At 39.5% G+C, this 21,478-nt stretch overlaps 1 protein-coding gene across 4 annotated transcripts in view; it reads right to left on the bottom strand.

Moving 5' to 3' along the window:
* DDR2 (discoidin domain receptor tyrosine kinase 2) overlaps nt 1-21,478 on the bottom strand; it is a 162,348-nt gene that overhangs the window by 122,293 nt on the left and 18,577 nt on the right. For 2 of the 4 annotated variants that reach the window (XM_058310039.2, XM_058310043.2), the window contains exon 2: nt 17,127-17,274. The exons of the other annotated variants lie outside the window; for them this stretch is intronic. The gene's annotated coding sequence lies outside the window, so the exon portion shown is untranslated. The remainder of the gene's footprint in view (nt 1-17,126; nt 17,275-21,478) is intronic. 4 annotated transcript variants of the gene reach the window in all.

Raw genomic sequence — 21,478 nt, 5'->3', positions numbered from 1 at the left:
TCTGATTACTGATTACTCAGATAATCAAGAATAATCTCCCCATCTCAGGATGCTTCATTTCATCACATTTGCAATATCCCTTTTACCAAAGCAGATAATATATTCCCAGGTTCCAGTGATGAAGACATCGATATCTTTGAGCCGTCATTCAGCCCACCACAAGCCCCTTACCATTCCCACTAAACAACCTATGCTCCCAATCAACCCACCCAGAGTCTCCGGTATTGATGCCCACTTGTTTCCTGTGCCTGTCCCTCTCTCTGCACCAGGCTGCGGGGTCCGGCTGGATCCACAGCCAGACGAGTTTTCTGCCAACAGGACTCCCTTACGCTGGTCAGCCCTTCAGGGTTTACAGGATGCTTGTCCAATTTCTTGCTTGATCATCACTGCAGATCAGTCACATGAGACAAGAGGGCAGATGCTGTCCATCCTGTTTTACAGATGAGACACATAGGAGTCAGCTGACCAGAAAGCAGCCAGGGAAAGAGCCAGGCCTCTCTGAGTCTAAGCCAGTGTACCTTCTGACACTGCATACTCCCCTTATGAAGGCAGCCAACAGTGTCATCTTAAGTGAGGAGTCATGCCTTGAAATTGTGTAATACTTATATTTCATTTTGTTCCTCTTGACCCATCAGCCAGTTACAAGGGGCCACACCCTGACATCTCACACATACACACACACACACACACACACTACTACGACTGCTTCATTCACACCTAATCCCTCATTCTGTCACAGATAGAATCAAAGAGTAGGAAGAACAGCAAGGGCCCAAGACAGTTCCTCCAATCCAAGGAGCCATGGATGCCTTCTGTAGTCTGGTGAAGCCTCTGAACCCTTACTAGGATTAACGTTTTTAAAAGCATAAAATAAAGAACATGGGGATACAAAGAAAAACAATGATCTCAAAATAGAGTTATCAAAATATTTTTTTGAAATGGACTATAGGTAGCAGTGATACTTTGACAACTTCACAACTTTTACTATACACTTATTGTTTATGTACATTGGTGTTTGAATATATATATCAATTTTTAAAATTTCTTAAAAAATCCTGAGTACATATCTTTGCACAGCAAATTACAAGTTTATTTTCATAAAGGCACAAAAGAAGTAAAGTGATATAATGAAAAGCACGCTAAAATGTTTTAAAAGCATGTATGGTACAGTAATATATGTGTAGCTTTACAAATTCATTAAATAATATCTAACCTAAAGTCTAAAAATTACTATAATTTCAAAGTAGTGATGAGTATATTCCATAATTTGCAATAACTGCCAAAATGATAATGTGAAATAAATACATCTTTGATTTCTACTAACTGAAGGAAATTCTATATTTTGATTAGAGTTTAGATAAAATAATCAAATAATCTTCTCCCATTCAAGGATATGCTCTGCCCCCAAATTCTATCTGCTGACCCCTTGTTTGGACCTCAGGATTAAGAATCCTTAATTAATTTTGTCCATTCTCATGCTCCCAGAAAGTCCATATTTCAAGCAAGCAGAAAATATTTGGGAATTTAAACAAATCTAAAATTTCAATTGGAATGGAAAATCCATAAACTTCGTTAGCCCCTTAATCCAAATTCTAGAACATTATTCCTTAGACATGTCCTAAAATTACATGTTTATTTAGATTTGACTCATTTTTTGTTTATAGTTGGAGATAAACTAAACTAAAATAAACTCGATTTCATCTTTCTACTATCAAAAAAGTTTAAAAAGCAAATCGTCTGTATAAACAGTATTACAGAATTTTAGCATATTTAAGAAAACTAACTATTCTCAAAGACATAGTGAATCAGTTGACCACGATGGCAGCGTAAGATGCTCCACGGTGCCCTTTCCCCCACAGAATCTTTGAACAACTAGCAAAATCTGACAGAGCTATCCTCTCCAGAAATTCCAGAAAACAGTTAAAGGGTTATAGTAATTGGTAGAGAAATGCAACTTTTAAAAAATGGTAGGAGAATCTCCTGGTGCCATCACTGGCCTGTCCACCAGCCTCTGCCCTGCACATGTGGAGCCAACCTGCACTCCCAATGTGCCTTCTGAGGAGCAGAATAACCCCTAAACCTATCCTGCAGTGCCTGTGGTGGTGGATGTCAATCTATTGGGCATTCTGAAATACCGAACCAGGAAGCTCCTCTCTGCAACTTGCCTCAAAGGCAGAAGGAGCTCAAAGAGGACAGCTAGAGCAGTGTAAGAAATAATTAAGGCCAAGCAGCTTAGGGCAAATGATTACCTGCCTTAAGTCAAACAATAGAGTACCCTGAAGGAGTACTCTATTCTATTGGGCTGAAATCACAAGCCCAGGAAAAGGGCAGGCTCAGAAAAAAAGGAAAGGCCCCTGCACTTCACATTTGCCCCAGGCTGATCTCCTTGATAAGAAGGCTAAATTCTTAAGGATAGCACTAGCCAACCCAGAGCAAATTTTCAAAGACCTTGAAAGTGTTTTTTTTTTTTTCCGCATTGGTTTGTGAAGGAAACTTCCTCAACATGATAAAGGACCTATATGAAAAACCCTCAGCTAAAATGCATCCATGGAAAAGTTGAATCTTTCCCTCTATGATCAGGAACATGACAAAGATACCCACCTTCACCACTCTTATTCAACATTGTACTGGAAGTTCTAGCCAGAGTAATTAGGCAAGAAAAAGAAATAAAAAGCATCCAAGTTGGAAAGGAAGAAACAAAACTTACCCCATTTGCAGATGACATGATTCTTTATAGAGAAAATTCTGAAAATTCTGCAACAAAGCTACTAAAGCTAGTAAATGAATTTAGCAAAGTGGCAAGGTACAAGCAAATGCAAAAATCAGTAGTGGTTCTACACATTAGTAATGAACAGTCTGAAGAGTAAATCAAGAAGAAAAAAAGATTCATTTACAATAGGAACTAAAGGAGCCAAATATCTACAAAATAAGTTTAACCAAGGATCTAAAGGACTTTTACATGGAAACCTGCAATATATTGCTAAAAGAAATCAAAGAAGATCTAAATAAATGGAAGGACATTCCATATTCATGAATTAGAAGACTAAATATTGCTAAGGTATCAATTCTACCCAAAGCAATTTGCAGATTCAATGTGATCCCAATCAAAATTCCAACAGCCTTCTCTGCAGAAATGAAAAAGCCAACCATCAAATTTACATGGGAGGGCAAGGAACCCCGAACAGCGAAAGCCGTATTGAAAAAGAATGAAGTTAGAGGACTCACACTTCCTGATTTTAAAACTTTATTACAAGGGAGCAGATGTGGCTCAAGTGGTTGAGCGCCTGCTTCCTACATGGGAGGTCCTGGGTTCCATCCCTGATGTCTCCTAAAAACAAAAACAAAAACCACAAATAAACAATAAGAAAACAAATGAAAAAACCAACTGAGGGGAGCCAATATGGCTGAGCACTGGCTTCCCATATACGAGGTCTAAAGTTCAATCCCCGACCCCAAAACCTAAAAAAATAAAAGAAAAAAGACTTATTACAAAGACATAGTAATCAAAACAGCATGGTACAGGCACAAGGACAAATGCATAAACCAGTGGAATCAAACTGAAATAAGCCCTCACATCTATGGCTAATTGATTTTTTACAAGAATACCAAGTCCACTCAACATGGAAAGAATAGTCTCTTCAACAAATGGTGCTAGGAAACTGGATATCCTTATGCAAAAGAAAGAAGAGGGACCTCTACATCACACCATGTAAAATATTAACTCAAAGTGGATCAATTACCTAAATATAAGAACCAAAGTAAAAAATTTCCAGAAGAATACATAGGGAAACATCTTCAGGAACTTGTGTTAGGCAGTGGTTTCTCAGACCTTATGCCAAAAGCACAAGCAACAAAAGGAAAAACAGATAAATGGGACTTTATCAAAGTTAAATTTTTTATGTTTCAAAGGACTCTATCATGAAAGTAAAAAGACAGCCTTCAGTAAGGGAAAAAACATTTGGAAACCACATATTTGATAAGTGTTTAATATCCAGAATATATAAAGAAATTCTACAAATCAACAGCAAAAAGACAGCCCAATTTAAAAATGGGCAGAAGACTTGAATAGACATTTCTCCTAAGAAGATGTACAAATGGCCAATAAGCACATTAAGAGATGCTCAAAATCATTGTCCATTAAGGAAATGCAAACCAAAGGCACAATAAAATACCATTTCACATCCACTCAAAAAGCGACTATTAAAACACAAACAAACAAACAAAAAACAGAAAACAAGTGTTTGAGAGTATATGGAGAAATATGAACATTCATCTATTACTGGTGGGAATGTAAAATGGTTTGGCTGCTGTGGAAAACAGGTGGTTTCTCAGAAACTTTAGTATAGAATTACCAAATGGCCCAGCAATCCCACAGGTAGGTGTATATCCAAAAGAACTGAAAGTAGGGACATGAACAGATATTTGCACACCAATAATCACAGTGGCATTATTCACAATTGCCAATATATGGGAGCCATCCAAGTGTCCATCAACCAATAAATGCATAAACAAAATATGATGCATACACACAAAAGAATATTATTCAGCCATAAAAAGGAATGAAGTTCTAATTCATGCAACAATGTAAATGAGCCTTGTAGACTTCATATTGAGTGATATAAATCAGTCACAAAAGGACAAACATTGTATGATTTCACTGATAAGAAATAATTTGAATACACAAATTCAGAATTAGAAACTAGAGTACAGGTTACCAGGGTCCAGGGTGAGGTAGGTTAAAGGGAATCAATGCTCAATTGGTACAGAGTTTCTGTCTGGGATAACAGAAAAGTTTTGGTGATGGTAGCATAACATTGCAAATGTAATTAACACTCCTGAATTATATATTTGAACGTGGTTAAAGGGGAAATTTTAGATTATATATATGTTACTAAAATAAAAATTTTAAATAAAAGAAACCTGTACAATAAGAATGTACAACACAAACAGTGACCCCTAATCTCTACATCTTTAAAATTGTAATGGTATTCAGTAATCCAGGTTGTTCCACAGCCTTTGAGCAGGTCTCAGAGGCACAACAGTCATATTTCATGAGCTGAAACACAGGGTGCCAAGTCTGATAAAGGAAATTTTTTTACTAGACTACAAATTTGTCTGAAAACTTCTAAAAGCTATCACATTCAGTTATATTAGTAATAATTTAGTAAATTGCTTTTGTGAGAAGAATAAGATATCAACAAAAGAAATATAAAATTTAGCAAAAATATTTTTCACTTACGATCATTTGAATATTTGAAATCAGGACTACTCTTAAAATTCCTGCACCTATTTGTCACCAGGTCCACTACCAAAGTTATAGTTTATGCACCCAAAGGAAATAAACAATATTTCCTTAAACATTTCCCTAAGTATTTCAATCATAGCACCAGGTCTGCCTTGGACTCCAATCCCAGATCTCCTCAAATAGATAATAAGTTTGTGCTGCAGCTAAGTTAAATCCACCTCTGCTTAATAGCCAAATCCATTTATTTATTTTTTCCTTCAGAAGCATCTTTTCCAGCAAATCACAGGCTAAGTTCTGATGCAGCTAACATTCACACAGTTAGCCAGAGGTTTTGCATGCCAAAGGATTAGCTTGGATCTCCCTGCTTTCCAATAAAACTGTATTTACAAACAGGCTGCAGTTCACCAATTTGATTTTTATATTGCATTAAAATTTTATTTATCTTGGTTACTAAGTTTTTGGCCCCAGACTCCTAAATTTTGTCCCCGAGGCAAGCACCCACTGCGCCTCACCCTAGTCCCAGCCCTGTTCCCTAGGATGTTTCCTACTGGATCCATTAGTTTGCATTTTCCTAGGCTGTGTTGTTCTTCCTCCTAGCTTTCCAGTGGTCTGGATTCCTGAATTCTTGCACAATTGATTGCTTTTGTGAATTTTAATAACATAGCTGATATTGCCTGCCGATAATTGAGTAAGATGTCAGTTAAGGGGAAACCTAACCCGATGCCCACAGACCCTCCCTAGACGCCTCACTGGGGTGGGGATGTGGGAGTCTTTGTCACCGTTGGGGCGCGTTTCACCATGTTCCTGCCTCATCTGTGCAGACAAAGCTGACATCCTGTGGAATCATGTTGAGAACATTGCAAAAGAGGTGACAGCAAATGTCTCCCCACAAAGCTAGATAAAGGGCGACTCATGCGATGATGGACCTTCTCTAATAGTGTATTTCCTCCAAACAAAAACTCCTAAATGTGTTTAACCTTGACGTCTTCTGCTTTTGTTGTTGTTGTTTTTCAATACAATTTAAGGCAGCTGCCTCCTCATTGACACACCCTTTTCTGCCTGGGTGTGGGTGTTCCCTCTTGACGAGTGTGGTCTACTGCAGTGTGATCAGAATCCAAGGCATTGGGAAATCCTGGCTCTGCCCCAATCTGGCTGTGCATCTCTGGGCAAATAGCTTCTTCTCTATCACCCTCACTTTTCTTCTCTGTAAAATGGAGTAACAAATTCTACTCTTCCTTCTCACCTAGTTGTTATGAGCAAGAAGAGAATAATAGATGTTAAATATGTGATGACTAAAGTAAGTATACACAAAAGCTCACAAATGTATAAGTATCAGGAGATTCACTGCAGCATTGTTTATAGTCACAAAACACTAGAAAAATTAAAAAGCCCATCAGTGGAGGACTGGTGGTAAATTATGGAACAGTGAATTATTCTGCAATCATTCAAAAGATGATTGACTCGGGGATAGAGAGATGATAATATAGGTAGGTAGGTAGGTAGGTAGGTAGGTAGGTAGAAGGAGTTCTATTGAAGATGTGGGTTTGTGTGCATATAGGTATCTACATAACTTTGGAAAATGTTAAGAAGGATAAGCATCAAACTGTTAAGGAGTGTGGTTATCTCCGGAAAATGAAAAGAGGTGACTGGGAGGGGTTATTTCACTTCTTATTTTATATAACTCTAAGTGGTAGAACTGTGAATTATTTTTACTTAGTGATTTTTCCGGTTGTTTAATTTTTTTAAAAAATAGAGGAAAAATGCTACACACATGTCTGCTCTTCGGAACAATGTGCCTGGTGACTCTACATATACTTTCTCCTTTAGCATGCATTTTCAAACCCAGCCCCATCCCCTTTCTAAAGAGCTGGGGAAATTAACCCCATAGTGATAAAGGGACTTGCTCAAGGTTACACAACCAGTAAATCAGCAACGATCCATCTACTGCTCTGAGTATAACCCCGTGCTCTTTCCATAGCCCACAATGATATCAAAGCTGTCTTTAATTTGCTCATTCATTTTTTTAAAAGATTTTTTAAAATTTATTTCTCTCCCTTCGCCCTCCCCCCAGCTGTCTGTTCTCTGTGTCCATTTGCTGTGTGTTCTTCTGTGTCTGCTTGTATTCTTGTCAGCGGCACCAGGAATCTGTGTTTCTTTTTGTTGTGTCATCTTGCTGCATTCTCTTCATGTGTGCGGCACCACTCCTGGGCAGGCTGTGCTTTTGTCGTGCAGGGTGGCTCTCCTTACGGGGCACACTCCTTGCGCGTAGGGCTCCCCTACACCAGGTACACCCCTGCGTGGCACAGCACTCCTTGCGCACATCAGCACTGTGCATGGGCCAGTTCACCACACCAGTCAGGAAGCCCTGGGTTTGAACCCTGGACCTCTCATGTGGTAGGCAGATGCTCTATCAGTTGAGCCAAATCTGCTTCCCTGGTCATTCATTTTTTTCAGTCTCTCCTTCATTCCACAAATACTTACTGGATGCCTGTATTGTGTTTAACACCATACTTGACTCCAGAAAGAGACGCAAAAGTGAACAAAGCAAGACCTCTGCCCTTAAGCAGTTCATACTTCTTGTGTTAGTGAAAAAAAAAGAAGAAGGAGGAAAAAGTATGCCCTATGGATACACAGACAATAAGAAGTTGGGGGCTGCCCATCTGGTCCCACCACTCTTGTGAGGTTGAGGCATAAACTATTGACCCGTGCCACCTCCTTCTAACACTGCCCTTTGTGCTAGAATATTACCTCTCACATTTTAGTACAACCTCAGCTTTCTCAACCCCTTTCACTATTTTTGTCCATGAAGGGCAGTGGAGACAACAGAGAGGAGTGATGTATTTGTAGAAATTTGAGGGGAGAGAAGAGCTCTAGTCATTTTAGGAATCATATATGAACTGAAGGTTAAACACATGGTGGATGGAAAGGGAAATCTCTGATAGACCCTGTGAAGTTCTTATTTATATGCAGACTTAAAAAATAACAACAACTCTGGCCCAAAAATAAACACAGACTTATAGACTTAGCATGGGGCTGTGTGTGGTTTTTTCTTAAGATTTTTTGAAATGTTGGAAACAGTTTATACTCTTCTCCTCTTATGTATCTGTAGATCACAGATTGGGTTCTATTGGACCATGAACAAGGCACTTAGGGAAATGTGCACCTTCATCTCTAAATTTCACTTTTTTTTTTCCCATGGAGTTGAAATTTTATTCAAATAATATTATCTATTCTATCCTCGGCATGTGCCATAGTTTTACCAAGAGGCAGTATGTATGATTTACAGCTGTAGTTCGTGTTCATTGGAACCATTGGGAAGGTATCAGGAAGGAAATGGAACACGAGCTAGGGAGCGTAGAGTTGACAGGTGGAGGGGAGGGAAAGCGTATTTAAGGCAGCAGCCACAGCCCGAGACTAGGCACAGACAGATGAAGCTCAGCTAAACAGTGAGGAAACAAGGCCTCCGAGCTTTAGAGCTGCGAGTAAGCTTGGCAGTCGTCTGAGATAAGAGAGGTGAAATGAACAGCAGCAGTACAACCTGGCCATGCGGAGAGAGGCTCCCTGTCCACTTTTTTGTGTTAATATAGCTGTGAATGGCCTCACAGTCCACAGGAACAGAATGGTATGCAAAGATAATTTAACTCCGAATAAGGAAAGCCCTTACTAAGAGAAAAATGAGCCCAGGAAGGGAAGACTTTACCTAGATTTTTCATATATTCTCTCTAAAAGGACAGAATACCTTTTTTTTATCTTTATAATATCTTCTTTTCTATAAAAAGAAAAAGTACATACCTTCTTTTATTTCCTTTTCTGATATAAAACCAACGTGTGCTCATTTATTAACTTTCAATTGTATGAAGAATTAAAAAAAAAACTCCGATAATCTCTTCACTTAAAAGTAAATATGATCAACATTTTGTCTTATTCTCATTTGTGTTTTTTTCCTGTGTTTTTACATAATTGGTTTCATACCTTTAAATAACTTTGCACCTTCTATTTTCACTTCATATAATTCCATAAATTCTTTCTTATGTTATTTTAAACTCTCAAAAACGATCATTTTAAACGCTTATAACCTATATTCTTAACCGAACCTCCATGCTGTCCACTTAAATTCTTTCTTTCTTGTATATAATCTTATAATAAATACTTTGTGTATAAATTTTATCGCTTTCAAAATATTCAGTGATTTATTAAGGGGGATTCCATTTTCTATTTCCTAACGCAGGGCCCAAGACCACATGCTGAGCCTTCTGCACCCTTGCCCAAGCCTCTGGAAAGTAAAATTTTGCAACAAAAAGATTAACGGTGCTTTCCTGATCTTCACGGCCTGCGTGTTTCTCATTATCTCCCCTTGGATGCAATCACTGGCTTTTGTTCCGGAGCCACAGGAGGCTGGTCATGACTCCTCACGGAGCTGGGAGGCTTCTAGGGCGAATGCTAGAGAGAAAGCAGAGTCATCCGCCTTGTGGAGCCGGAGGCCCCAGCATCCCGTTCCTCCCGCCGTGGCTGTTTCATCTTTCTCCACCGCCCACGTTGTTTTTTGCTAGATCTCCTAACAATTCTCCCCACCCCCAGCTTCCTTCCCTTCTGATCTTTCTGCAACAAGATCAGGTCTTCCTGGAACAAAAATCATACATCTTTGGTGTTTCTCCAAGGTCTTTCAGAATCAAATCCAACTGCTCTTTCCAACTTTATTTCCCATTAGTTCCCTATGTATAGTCTCTGGTCAAATCAAAATGCCAATTGGACTTGCTGTTTCTTGCCCAGGTCTCCCACTGCCCAGTTCTGAACTTCTACTTGTTCTCCTTCCTCCATCTTAAATGCCCTCCACCACCTATCTATGCCACCGGTCCTTCCAGGCCAAGCTTAAATGCTCCCCGGTTTCCGAATCCTTCCCTGTTCCTCTTAGCCAGAAAAAACAATCTTGTCTCCTCTTAGACCCTATGGTTCTGTAATGGCACTTTCTAACTTGTCTTATGACAATATCCATATGTATCTCCCCTTATAGAGCATAAATAATTTATAAATACAAAACCACATGTATTTCATGTCTCTACCTCTTTCTGTCTGAAGTGAGCAGTTCAACCCCAGAGAAGAAGGTAGGGAGGTCCTTTTGAAATTAAATAAGCGCAGTAAGTCAAACTGTACAAACCAGATAGAAAGAGAACAGGTTGAAATTGGGATGGCACAGACTATCAAGACCCTTGTAGACCAGTAGTCAGCAAGAAAAGGCAGGGGAAGTCAGCCCAGAAATTATAGCTATTTGATAATGTTTTGCAGTGGATCAATAAATATTGACCATGAACCTTTTAATGGGTGAGTCACAGCATTAAGCACTGTGGAGCTGCATGAGCTCCAAGTCTAGTTTGGGAGCTAAACAGACATGTAAATGTTAAATAACAAGGCTCCACACCCACCCCTTTGTAGCACTCTAGTCCTGCATGTTTGACAGTCAGATCAAGCTGAATAGAAAACTGTTGTGTTTCAAACTGAACTCATTCTCTTCTCCCCAAACCTATGTTTTCTATCTAATGATTTCCCTATCTAAGTTTTTAAGACAGCACAGATAAAAGCCAGAGATCTGGGGAGATTTGGGAGGCAGGAGATTTGGGCCTTGCAGTGCCCATCAAAATTCAATTATGTACTTACTCACTTTCCAAGTTGTGATTGGGAGCATAAAGTCTGCAGACATGAATAAGACATGCCCCCACTGTTGTGAGCATATTGTCTAGTGGGGGAGACAGAGAACTTGCCCCTGGTCCAGAATCACTCATATACCCAAACTGCCTCACAAGAGTAAGTCTCCAGCTCCACCCCAGTCAATGATTCAGTTTAGGAGAAGTGGTCTGGACGTCTCCCTACATTTTCTTGATTCTCTTGTATTTGTGTTCCTCTTAATCCCAAGTAATCCAGATATTCGGAAAATATCTGCAAGCACTTTATATTTACAAAACAGTTCTTGAAACATTTTCCATGTTTCACAACAAATTCACAAAGTATACTTTTTGTTTTATTTCTAGGCTGTACCAAGGATTGAACCTGGGACCTCGTACATGCAAAACATGTACTCAACCACTAGACTATACCCACTCTGCACAAAGTATGTTTTATCATCTTCTTTTTACAGATGAGGAAACCAAAACTTTAGGGAAACTGAAGTTCCAAGACGAGTTCCTTTTGGTGCAACCAACATATGTTTCTAATATGTGTCAGGCACTAAGCTAGGAGTCAAGGGGGAAAAAACAGTAATGAAGAGATCTACCCTCAATGAACTTACAAGCAGACACATACTGTAAATAGAAAATTTCCACATAATATGGTATGAGGACAGACAAAGCAGAAGTTCCTGGAAAGGCAGAGAGAAGGGAACATCCAGTCCAAGTCTAGGAGATTCTAGGAGAGTTTCTAGGAGATTCAGGGAAAGTAGAATAGGGATGGTGGCAAAATGTCAACTAAGTTAGAATTTGAATGAGTTAGAATTATCTCAGAGATACTAGAATTTGAACTCAGGTTTGTCTGGCTCTCCACTTCATGCTTTTCCTACCATCGTGTTAACTAGTAGGTTTTCAATGGATAGTCATTGTATGAATAAATGAACATATGAACACATAATGAATGAATGAATGAATGAACACATTGCTCTTCTACCAATGGAGAGAATGGTTGAAATGCCAGTCCAAAGACTAACATTGGCTTTAAAAACCCTATATTCTGATCAGCTGGGTTAATCAGCTCATCAGCTAATACATTTTAGGGAATTTCAGGAGGACTCCCTACAACAGGGTAGGTAGTTCTCCAAATATGGAACTGTAATTCATTCCTACAGTCTCAGAATTTGTTGGAGGTGAGATTGACTCTAGAATTGAAGAGGACTCCCACATATGTCTAACCCACAAATGCTTTTAAGTGTCCTGTGCTATGTAGATAAAGAGAGAAAAGAAACTAAGTAAGACTTAAAACTCCTAGTGCTACAGCAGATTCCCAAAGAATCCCACACTAAACTCCTTTGGCTCTAGATCACTCTGGATAAAATAAAATGATCCAATTCTCTTACAACCATCTCCTCTGAAATTTGGTTCTGGATGGAGGGGAGCCAGTATCTCCAAGACTTGAAGATCAGAGCAGTGCACCCACATTCTCAAGTGAACACATGGGCCCCGAGTCTCTCCTCCCACAACTTCTTGCTCCTCTCTGTTTGTGGAGCAGATGCTTACATGCCAGACCCCCTTCTGTATTTACTGCTTGTTGGCCTCAGTATCCACCTTCTGTTTCTGTACGCTTGGCATACACAAGCAGTTATTTTTGGATCTTGTGTGTGCCATCATTTCACAATTCAAAAACCCCAAATAAGAGACAGGTGGTGGGATTCTCTAGGAAAATTAAAAGATGGACTCCAAGCCCACATTGTCTGAGTCTGGTTGCCCAGTGAATAACCCAGAGATGAGCTAGAGCCAAGGCTACCGTTTCAAGAGTAAAATGCAGATTCTAACCAATCCATACAAGGCTTTCCCACTTCCCTGGTTTCAAACATATTTCTACTCGTAATTTCCTCTTTGCTCTTTCCAATATTTGAAGAAAGTCAAACTGACCTTGAAGAATTAATGGAATCAATTTATGGAGGAGGGAGTCAGCCCAATGAAATTACCATCATTTCTTTAAGGAGGGAGGTATGAAATGGGCCTTGGAACGTCACAGACTATGTGGTAGGATTATCTGGATCAATTTAAGGATCAAGGCCTTTTATTTGCCACTTGGAAATTATGGATTATGATTCAGCTTCTCCATAAACAGAGAAGGATTAAGATAGGCTTGCAAATTTTGCCACTGGGACAAAAAAAATACATGGCTATTTTTTTTTCTACTGAGGAAATATATAAAGGTCTATCTCAGGAGCTGAAGGTCAGTAAACTTTTTTCTGTAAAGACCTATGTAGTAAATATTTTAGGTGTTGCAAGCCAAATGGTCTTTGTTGCAACTACTCAACTGTGCAAAAACAGGCACAGACAATACATAAACAAATGAGCATAGCTGTGTTCTAATAAAATTGTATTTACAAAAAGAGGCGGCAGGCTGGATTTGGCCTCCCTTCCATCCAGCTTTATTTTCTACCACTCCTCAACCCCAGCTATTTCTCCATCTCTTCTACTCCACAAGCCCACCGCAGACCTTGTTCATTAGGTCAGTCTGGGTCCTTATCCACTAGGTCAGCTCTATCAAAAATGACTGACCCACACCTTCCTCCCTACATGTAGAATGCCTTCCTATCCTTCAAGGATTGCCCCACGCTCCACATTCTCCATACTCAAATGTATTCCATTACTTGACCATCCCAACTGTTAGTACTCACTTCCTCCTTCTACCATTCATCTCTTCCTTGACGCACCATTTTTTCCCTTGCAGTGTAGTTCTCCTCTTTCTTGTGTGTGTGTGTGTGTGCCTTCCCTCTCCTGTTGTCCTATTGTCCCATGTAGAATTACGTTCGGTTATCTCTTAATTATACTTGTATCCTTTCAAACCACTTCTGGAGTCCTTTACATATCATAGCTGCTCAATAAATATGATATTATTTTAGTAAGTAAAACTTTTAGCCAAAGTCTTTGAATCCCATGAGGCAAGAAGAGCTTCTTGTTTGCTAGCCCACCAGGTTTTTTGTTTTTTTTCATATTACTGTAGTTCATTGTCAGCTTATGCATTTCAGAACATTTTTGGAGCTCTGTTCATCCAGAGTTGTCTCCATCAACCTCTGACACACTTACCACCATTTCTCTATGAAGTACTCATTTGCTCAGTGTCTAATAGGTTCTCTCCCTCTCCTATGATGGCACACCCACAATAGCTATAGGCTTTCTGATTAGTTAGGCACTGATCCTACTCTTTCTTCTTGTAAATTATCCTGGCACAGTCAAATTCCACAACCTCAGATGTTGAGGTTCAGGCAGCAATACGATCATAGTGTCTCATTTATCTCAGCTATAAACTATTCCGTACCAAGTAGACACCCCCCATGTTTGTTCCTGCCACATCTCCACCTTGCACCGAACCCCACTGCCATCCCCAACTCTAACATCCTGGGCTATGCTTTCCTCCTGCCCTAAAAAACATTTCCTCCAGAATACATGAAACTAGAATCTCCAATCAAAGAGATTCATGAGAAACACAATTCCTAAGCCACTTGCAATGTAAAAAGACAGCTTCTAACCCATAAAGAAAAACCAGGTTACAGATGGAAATACAGAATTTTTCCTTTAAAGGAGAAATTAATGTTGGCAAAGTTGCTCTTTTGGGCTGTCCTTCAATGATTCTGGAAGAACCATTTTGGGAGATGGAGAAGACAAGAGTATGACAAATGAAGTGAAGGAAATAGAAAAGGAGAGGGAACCAAAAAAAGGAGAGAAAAAAACAGAACAATGGGGAGAGACAGAAGGAGGAGAATGTGGGAGGGAGACGAAGAGAATGAGGATCAGGGAAAAAGGAGAAAGGAGCAGAGGTGTAAGGAGGAAGAGGAGAGAAGAAGGGGGAGGAGAAAAAAAAAAGAAGGAATAAAGCACAGAGAAAGACCTGCCTGACTGACCGAATGGCTGGGTGTCACAAACACAGGCTACAAGTTCTGAGGTCATCTTGATAATCTCCCCTGGGAGACTCAACATCCATGAAGGCCAGGCTCCCTCTGGTTAGTAGAAATACTAAGTGCTATGAAATCTATGCCAGAGTCTCCTAGCCCCAAAACAAACATCTGAAGAAGAATTCAGGAAGTTTATTCTCCAAAGGCTGCTGTGAACCTGATGCTCTCAGTATTTCTTAAAGATGCAAGATCTTTGAAATGTAGGTGACCATAGAGCCAGATTAAACCTCATGATCCAGAGTAGCTTTTTTTTTTTTAAGATTTATTTATTTATTTATTTAATCCGCCCCCTCCCCTCCCCTGGTTGTCTGTTCTCTGTGTCTATTTGCTGCGTCTTGTTTCTTTGTCCGCTTCTGTTGTCTCTATTAATAGCTGCCCCTTTCCCTTGCAAGTGTTCTGGTTTAGATGATAAATTCTTTGGCCTTCCATCAGTAAGAAACACAGGAAATTGAGACTTATTAAGCCTTTAAACAGGCTGAAAGACTCAATCTCATCATTCTCTGAAGGAGAGTGAGCCTGGATTGGTAACTGAAAGGACTTTTTCCTGGGGAAAACAAAGTACATGAGATAGATCCAGGTATGATACCTCAGTGTTGGCAGTGGGTAGGGGGTGGGGGGAACACTCAACCCAGGCTACCAAGACAAGACTCTTTACACCACATGCTTTGGATATTGAAATAATAAATTCTGGAAATAGTCATTTAAGATTAGGTTGCAGGAGAAGAAAAGACCACAATGATAGTTTCTGAAAGGTAAAGCAGAATGATTCATAGATAAATAATGTTTGACAGTCTAATGTAATAGAGAAACCCTACAATAACTTTTGGTTAGTGGTTAAGCAAAGCTAAGAATTTTTCATTCTGAAATGTATACCATAAAGGATCAAGGTAAAGTCTCTTAGCTCCCAAGTAATAAGAGTCTATAAAAAGAAAAGAAAGATGGAAGGATGGAAGGAAGGAAGGAAGATAAGGAAGGAGGGAGGGAGGGAGGAAGATAAGGAGGGAGGGAGGTAGGTGGGAAGGAAGGAAGGAAGGAAGGAGGGAGGGAGGGAGGAAGATAAGGAGGGAGGGAGGGAGGTGGGAAGGAAGGAAGGAAGGAAGGGAGGGAGGGAGGTGGGAAGGAAGGAAGGAAGGGAGGGAGGGAAGGAGGGAGGAAGGAAGGAAGGAAGGAAGGAAAGAAGGAAGGAAGGAAGGGAGTATATAACCCAAGAATCTTGACAGTGAGAAGAAATCTCCTGCGCAATGCTGAGAAAATACAACTTTATTCCCTTCTCTCATCCCTATAGTCAACCCTCACTCCCAAGAACTTTCAGGTGCATATCATTTACTCAATCATTCATTCACTCAACAAATACTATGGAAGCTGTGAGGGATAATAATAAAGTCTAAGTCAAGCCAGCAGGTTCTCATTGAGTATCTTCCATGTGTCAGATTCTGTGCTAGGTGCTGGACATACAGGCTCAAATGAAATAGGTCCCTGCCTTCAATGAGCTCCAGGCTGGGAAAGTCTCAGATTCATGAAATCATTAGTTCTAGATTCATTGGTAGGATTTGAGCCTGCTTAAAGATGAACTGAGAAGTCCCATTCAGACCAAAATTCACCTAAAGCAGACCATCTTTATATATGGGAATGCTTCCTGGTTTCCTAATAAAAGTTCTGCAATGTCTAGTGCTTCCCTTTTTGCTTGAGTCCCAGCATTTGCAAAATGTATCCCTGGGCTAGGTTTTCTTATGTATTTCCAAACCTTTACTACTGGACTCTTATTCTATTATGTCAGTTTTAGAGGTTCCATTAGGTATTATTTAACACTAAACCAACTCAGATTATTGCTAAAAGAAAGCAACTTATAAAAAAATCAATAAATGAAATTGAAATATTAGAAGAGACCCAGATTTGCCAGAGATTCCAGTAGGTACTATAGAGGCAGGAACAGCCCAGTACCAAGCCCGATACCCTGAGAAGCACTCTGAGTAAGGATGTCCCAAGATCAGCCTCTAATGTGGGGCTTGTCAAACCAGATAAATTGAAGTGGAAAGGGTTCATTGACATCCAGCACTGGGTTTTCTATACAAGCAAATACATTGTCTCCTCCTTTGATAGCAGCTCCAGACAGAACCCAAGGGCTCAACTTTCCCTGTGACACCAGCCAGGGTAAGTGAGAAGTTCAAGGGGAGCCACACTGGGAGCAGATGTTTTCCCCTCCCAACTCCCCCAGTCTAATGTGGTAACAGAGCTTTAGCAACTCTCCCTACTTACATCAAGGAGTGAAGAACATTATCTGTGGAGTGTGATATTCCAGAACAGCTGGCCTCTGCTTCTCTTCAATTATTCCACCTTCTTTGCCTCAAGTCACAAACCCTGGAACTTTTTAGAGCATTGAACACCAGACCACTTGTAGATCTCCCTTTAAGGAGGGGATAAAGAAAAGGTAGAGCGATATTGTATTACAGACTTTGTTCCATTAAGATTTTCCTTCTTACCTGACATTCCTGCCCACCACTATCAAACATAAACTTTCAATACCCCATACATTGAAGAAATTTGACATACCCCAGAGACCTCAGAGACATTTTGTTTACATGTGTTATATCTATTCATATTTGCCCATTTAGCAATTAAAACTGAGAATTTAAAAATTTATTATTTATTAATTCATTACAAATTATAATTGCATGTTCACATAATTTATAAATTTTATAAAAATAACCTTAATTTTTAAAAAACTAGCAAGAAAAGTGACATTGTTTTACATTTTTACAAATCTTTTTCATAATATCTGGCTTAACAGAACACAATTTGCTTCTTGTATCTGCTTCTGGATTCAATTTGTTGCAATATCACATGTCATTTAGCCTCTCGAAAACTCCTTCATACACTCATGGGAGATTGAGCATGAAAAAGGAAAAACATCTTAGCATATTTATGAAGCCATCACTTGATACAATAAAAAATCAGTCTCACTTCCACCTCAGACTCAGTCCTTCTCCCAGAGGTAATAGTTATCAATTTCTTGAGTAGTCTTCTAGAACTATCTTACACATTTATAAAAATATGGATGTATGTTTTTTAAATTAAATAGTAGCACACTATACAAATCACTTTGGCTTTTCTGTTATACATGTTGGGGAAAGTTCTATATCAGCACATGTATTTACCTCATTCCTTTTCAGGATCTGAAAGGATACAACACTATATAACTATGTGACTATATACTATTTAACTATATGTGTGTCTGTATAACTATGTATACATTATAAATCTGTATTTACATCTAGATACAGATCTACCTAGGGCCATGTCATATCCATCTTAATCTTCTATATCTACATATCTGTCCATATCTGTTTATATCTAGCTATCTCTATGTCTCTACATGACAGTTTGATATTATTTATGAATTCCAAAAAGGTATAGAGTATGTTTGTAAACTGGTATGTTCCTCTGGGCATGATAACCCTTTGATTGTATTAGATTAAGCTGAAACGTCTGATTAAATTATGTTAAGATTAGGGCTTTGATTTAGCCATGTCATTAGAGTGAAACTCCACATTGAGTTCCAGCCCCTTGGTGGGCTGATAAAACAGACTCTCGCATGGAGTAGATGCACAGAGAAGCAGATATGTGAGAAAAGAGAGAAGGCTCCATTAAACATGACAGAGGCCCCAGGAAAAGAGATGAACCTGATAATTTACAGATGACTTTGTGAAGAGAGCAGAGCAGCTAAGCCGAGAAAAAAAAAAGCCCTGGGGAGAGAGATGAGCCTTATGTCTGCCTACAGCTGAGATCAGAAGAAGCTGGGACCATGGAACCTTAAGAGGAAGAAGGAAGGCTGAACCCTTGCAGACATCACCCACCATTTTGCTTCAACACATGGCCAATGACTTTGGGTGAGCAAGTACCTCTTATGGTACATTGAGTAGGACTCTTTAGGGCCTTGTGACTGTAATCTCCTACCGCAAATAAATACCCTTTATAATGGCCAACAGATTTCTGGTACTTAGCATCAGCACCCCTTTGACTGACTAATACACTCTATCATCTACATCCATATACTTATATAGTGCCACACTGTTTAGGTGGGTTGCTGAATGACTACAATAAGTTACCAATTTCTTTAGTCAGGGATTCAGAATGGGAATAAGTGGCCACACAAAGCAAGAATAAATGCTCCAAATCTTAGTACAGCTTTTCCCTCAGTTCTATTTCCCTAACAAGACAAGCAGCTGAAGTCATCCAAATTTTAGAAAACAGCCAGACTTACCATACTATTGCCCTTTTATACTAGGGTCTTACTTCAGTACTACAGCAAAACTTGCACTAACCATCTCTGTGCCTGTGTTTACAGAAATGCTTTCTCTTGGTTCTTGAAACATACTCTCATCAGCAGCACATCATCACTGGGAAAGAAAGCAGGGTAATGCATTAAGTGTTCCCAAACAATATTTCTGAATGCTATTTCCCTGACATACTAAGTTGGCAAAAGGTTAACTCTGTTGTTGTTGTTTTCCCACAATTTTTCTGGCATAGATGCTAAATACCACCTCATATTGCTAGTTTGGCCCAACCTCATTGCAGGCCTCACATGCTAAAATTTATACAGACCACTTGGGTTCATATCCTTACTCAGACTTTTACTAGCTGTACAGTTTTGGGTAGGTTGCTTAACTTTTACTTACTTGTAAAAGGGAGATAATGATACCTAACTATGGTGGCTTGAGGTTGTATGTATCCCAGAAAAACACGTTCTTATTTAATCCATTAATGTGGATTAAGTAGAAACTTTGATGAAGTTACTTCGGTTAAGGTGTGACCCACCTCTATCAGGATGGGTCTTGATCCTATTATTGGAGTCCTTTTAATGCTGAATGAAATTCAGAAGCAGAGAGAAAAAGCCTCAGGAAGCAAGAAGCTGAAGCAGAAACCAGAAGAGACTAGGAGAAGCACCCACGTGCCTTGCCATGTGACAGAGGAGCCAAGGATCATCATCAGTCAGCCACAGAATGCCACAGGTGATCAATAAAGACTTGGTTGGAGACAGGAACCTGTAGGTAATTGAAGACAAAGATGCAAAGATGGTTGAAGTGGGAGAACACAGAGCAGTGAATGCTTGGAAGGAGTAAGCATTAATGATCCAGGAAAAGCTTTGGAAAAAGGGGATAGCAGGTTCAGAGAAGATTTATAATGCTTAAAGAGGCACATAGGATGTTTTAGAGAAGAAGAGACAAGGGGTATAGTGACCAAATAGAGCCTGACCTAGAATAATGACATCAAGAAAGGAAAAGAAGTAATGTGGATATACAGCCAAGAGGCCTGACCAGTGATTGGCTTCTGTCTATTCAGAATGACAAATATTAGAAGGAAAGAGAGGATTCTGAAAGCAGCAAGAGAAAAGCAAAGTATCACATACAAGGGAAATTCAATAAGATTAAGTGCTGACCTCTCATCAGAAACTATGGAGAAGAGAAGAAAGTGGTATGATATATTTAAGGTACTGAAAGAGAAGAACTGCCAGCCAAGAATTCTTTATCTGGCAAAGCTGTCCTTCAAAAATGAGGTTGAGTTCAAAGTCTTCAACAAAAACCAATAGAATATATTACCAAAAGACCAGATTTGCAAGAGGTACTAAAGGGGATGCTGCACCCTTAAAGGAAAAACCAAGGGTGAAAGATTTGGAGAGGAGTTTAGAAATGAAGATTATTAGGAAAGGTAAACTAAAGGATAAGAAGACAGACAATAGACCAAAATGATGACAGAGAGCTGAAGGACAAAATGGATGAAGTAAGTAATGCCTTTACAGTAAAACCACTGAATGTTAATGGATTGAACTCCCCAATCAAAAGACATAGACTTATAGAATGGATTAAAAAATGTGTCCTATTCATGAACTATTGTGGTTAATAATCGAGAAAATGTGGCATTGGTATGGAAAAAGTGGCCATGGTGACTGCTGGGTGCGGGGAATGGGAGGAAGAGATGAGATGTGGAGGCATTTTCAGGACTTGGAGTTGTCCTGGGTGGTGCTCCAGGGACAATTGCCGGGCATGGTATGTCCTCCCATGGCCCACTGGATGGAACATGGGAGAGTGTGGGCTATGGTATGGACCACAGGACATGGGGTGCAGCGATGCCCAGAGATGTACTCACCAGATGCAATGGATGTGTCATGATGATGGGGGAGAGTGTTGCTGTGCGGGGAGTGGTGGGGTGGGGGCGGTGGGGGTGAATGGGGACCTCATATTTTTTGAATGTAATATTTTTTTTAAATGAATAAATTGAGTGGAATTTGGAAAAAAAAAATATGTGCTCTCTTTGTGTTGTCTACAAGAGGCCCACCTCATATGTAAGGATACAACCAGGTTAAAAGTGAAAGGTTGGAAAAAGGTATTCCATGCAAATATTAACCAAAAAAGAACTGGAGTAGGCCAGATCAATGTAAAATTATACATTATGCTAAAATTATATGTTATGCTAAAAACATTATAGCATATGAACAATAATTACTCAGTGCAACTGGCAAATTGTTCCTGTGATCAGTATTCTGTAATTTTTTTCATACAAAAAAATAGTTCCTTCTCACAAAACTTCGGAAATCCCCAATCTCTCAGTTT

The sequence above is a fragment of the Dasypus novemcinctus genome, chromosome 13 (genome assembly GCF_030445035.2).
Source record: "Dasypus novemcinctus isolate mDasNov1 chromosome 13, mDasNov1.1.hap2, whole genome shotgun sequence".
In the NCBI taxonomy this organism is placed as follows: Eukaryota; Metazoa; Chordata; class Mammalia; order Cingulata; family Dasypodidae; genus Dasypus; species Dasypus novemcinctus.
Note: the sequence above shows the minus strand (reverse complement) of the source record. Positions and strands in the feature narration are given on the sequence as shown.